The sequence below is a fragment of the Rhipicephalus microplus genome, chromosome X (genome assembly GCF_043290135.1).
Source record: "Rhipicephalus microplus isolate Deutch F79 chromosome X, USDA_Rmic, whole genome shotgun sequence".
Classification (NCBI taxonomy): Eukaryota; Metazoa; Arthropoda; class Arachnida; order Ixodida; family Ixodidae; genus Rhipicephalus; species Rhipicephalus microplus.
The window spans coordinates 214,415,576-214,419,005 of record NC_134710.1 but is presented as its reverse complement, the minus strand read 5'-3'; the positions used below and the strand labels follow the sequence as shown (position 1 = coordinate 214,419,005).

At 50.3% G+C, this 3,430-nt stretch overlaps 1 pseudogene; it reads left to right on the top strand.

The window, feature by feature from the left end:
* Window positions 1–245: 245 nt before the first annotated feature.
* On the top strand, window positions 246–1,207 carry LOC119187221 (kinesin-like protein KIF18B pseudogene; annotated as a pseudogene).
* The last annotated feature ends 2,223 nt before the right edge of the window (window positions 1,208–3,430 follow it).

Below are 3,430 nucleotides of genomic sequence, written 5' to 3'. Positions count from 1 at the left end.
GCACGCGTGAATGTGGCCGTGAGGGTGCGCCCACTGAGTGAGCACGAGTCCAAGACGTCAAGCATCATTCGCGTGGTGGGCCACAACTGCCTTGTGTTTGAAGTCAAGGCTGAAGCCGAACCCTTCTACTCTCAAGGGCAGCGGGCGTGGGGGGGCCTCGTCAAGCCAAACCAAACATTTATGTTTGATCACGTCTTTATGAAGATAAGAACAATGAGTACATATTTGAGCACACCACCAAGGAGATGCCGACGTCGTTTTTTGATGGCTGCAATATCTCCGTGTTCGCGTATGGTGCAACTGGAGCCGGCAAGACGTTCACGATACTGTGCCCGGAGGAGTGTCCCGGAGTGGTCTCCCTGACGGCCATCGAGCTCTACTGGCGTGTCGACAAGCTCGGCTACGAGGGCCACTCGTGCGACGTGGTGGTCGCCTACCTGGAAGTCTACAACGAGGTCGTGCGCGACCTCCTGACGACCCGGCCAAAGGCATCGCCCTCTCAAACCTTTCAATACACAAGGTGAAAGACTCTGGGGCACTGTTAGAGTGGCTCCTGAAAGGCAACAGGAACAGGTCACAGCACGCCACCGATGCCAACTCAGAGTCATCACGGTCCAATGCAATTTTAGAGGTTTACGTAATGCAGACGAAGAACGTGACCAGCAAGAGCAAGACAATTTGCCACTCCAAGATGAGCTTTGTCGATCTTGCTGGCTCAGAGCGTGCCACTGCCATGAACGCAAACATGAAGGACCGAATACGCGAGGCCACCCAGATCAACATATCGCTGCTGGCCCTGGGCAACTACATTGGTGCCTTCTGCAAAAGTGGGGCTCAGCGGGTGCCGTACCGGGATTTGAAGCTGACGCACATCCTGAAGGACTCTCAGGGTGAAACGTGTCGCACCCTCATGATTCTGGCCGTGTCGTCATCCAAGCTCAGCTACACCGACAAGCATAACACTGTCAAGTACGCCGAGCGGGCCATGGGGATCGAGCAGCAGGCCCAGAAAAACGCCCTCAACGTCAGCGTACACAAGCTGATGTACAGATCGCTCATAGAGGAGTACAAAGAAAACGTGGAAGGCCTTAAGCGCAAGCTCGACGAGGTCAGAAACGAGAAGTCCGAGCTCGAGGCCCAGGTGGTCGAGCTCAAACAGAGCCTCGCGACGGCCCAGCAAGATGCCCTGCTGCAAGTGACACACTGACGATAGCAGCCTCGCCCCAGCTAAGCATGACGATGCCCTGTTGACGACGCCGGTCGTCCCTTCGAATGTCGAGGAGAATGAGCCCCGCGACGACAGCAGGATGGCCTACTTCCTCGACGCGGCGAGAAAGATCTATGTTGTGCAAGCGAAGACCAGTAGGCAGATCTGGGAAAACGAGACCATCATTCGCACCAGCGTGGTGAAGCAGAAATGGAAGCAGCAGATGGTGAAGACTGTCAAGGCACTCTAAGGCTCCAGTGAAGACACCTTGAAGGAGTCCGAGCGTCTTGATCAATTTTTCCAGTCTCAAGCAGCGAAACGTCTTGCTGCAAAGGAAAAGTTAAAGGCTCTTCACAATAAACGAAGGCAAAACTTTGAGTGCAGCCAAGACCTCTTGGATGAGGCTGCCACTCCCGGTTACTGAAGGCTATGCAAGCGGAGATAGCCAATCTGGAGCTGGTCGTAGAGCGAATGGAGATGCAGGGTCAGCGACAAATGCTCGCCGAGCTCGCCGAACTTCTGGGTTGGAAGTGCAACCACTTGAGGACCTAAACAACGCTGCAGTTCCCCATCTGCGCAGCCTCTACATCATCCTGGAGGCCAAGATTTGCTGCAGCTTGGACCAACGGGATGCCCACGAGACGTTGTCAAAAAAGGCAAGGGTGCCGGTGTCACATCGGCGGATGAAGAGAACGAAAATTGAAATGGTCAACTGGATCTTGCAAGTCTGCTCCACGCTCCCGATTGGCAACTGGCCACCACAGTGCGGTCACCAGAGCCTTGACGTGCTAAAAAAAACATGGCGCGCACTATTTTTCGCACGTCGCACTCGATAATAATGACTTCACTTTATGTCCTTCTTTGAAAAATAGCATTCACATGTATTATCATGCAGCAGGTTGACTACAGAGTAGCACTGCGTGATAGCAATATCGTTCGAGACATGTCAGGCATCATGCCTGATTTATGCACCGTGTTTATTAGTACTTTTGTGCTTCTGTCCTGCCATTTTGCTTATTATAAATCACTCAATTATGCATCACTAAAAATGATTAAAGTCATATTCAACACTTATTCAGATTGTTATAAACTTGTATTCTCTTTTGGACCTGTTCCTGTTCCCCGGCTGCTGATGATCGTGTGCACATTTTCTCGGCAAATAAAAAGAGATATTAGATGAAAAGAAAACACATCTGTTTGTGAATAAAGTTACTTTGACCTGAGCAATAAAAAGCAGTCTAGAGAACACATGGCTTTGCCCACAGGGCTGTCTTTTCTAGCTTCTTTCGCTTGGCCTCTTTTATAGATGAATGCAGCTAGTTAAGCTATACAAGCGTCTAAGTTATCACGTTAACATAATGACTTGTTGAAAAAAACCGGCCTGTAACACTTTCCCGATATTTATACGTGCGTGCAACAGGCCGTTTGTACGCAAGCCATTTAAAAAAAAAAGACCCGCCTGCATCTTCCAAAAAGAGTGAGGTGGACTCGAGTAAATGCGTCACAGATTGGTGGGGGTATCGCCTGAATGTTGAGTAGTTGTAGGGAATATCTAATTGTTAAATCGTCGTTATTATTATTATTTATTTATTGTAGGAGAAGCGATGAATTCAAAGAGTGATGGGACGCTAATGTTGGGTTGTGCCCCACTACGGCTTGAAGGTACTTCTGTTTACGTGGCACCCACTCGAGTTAAGCAAAGGGTCAAGTCAAGCGAAAGCCAAGTAAAGACGCCCTTGACTGAAGTCCGTATGCGCAATCGAGGGCCTACATATATGGGGCGGCCAATGAATGGTTGTGGGAAGGGGCGCGACAGTTTTGCGGGTGTCTTCCTGGGCTGGCGCGATACGCGAGCATGGACAGTGGGGTTGTCGACGGCGCCGTCAACGCCGGATCTTCGACATCATGCGAATAAGAAATGTTCCGTATTTAAAAATGGTGATCTAAAACGACTGAATTACGTGGCACGTACAACCCGCCTAAAGGAGAACATCCGCTGTGCCCCCGCCGGCAGAATGGGAGTGTCCTTTTCTTTCATGCTGAGGCAAGCGACTTGGCATATAGGTCCCAGTTGATGCAAAAAATGCTGCGCTTTCACTTACAGCGCACAACGTAACAAAGAGCACACCCCTCATTCAGCGGCAACTCTCGGTATTATATGAGCTCACGTCTCAAACAGCTCTTTGCAGGCCAGTGCTCAGGACAGATGCTTTTTCTTTTGAT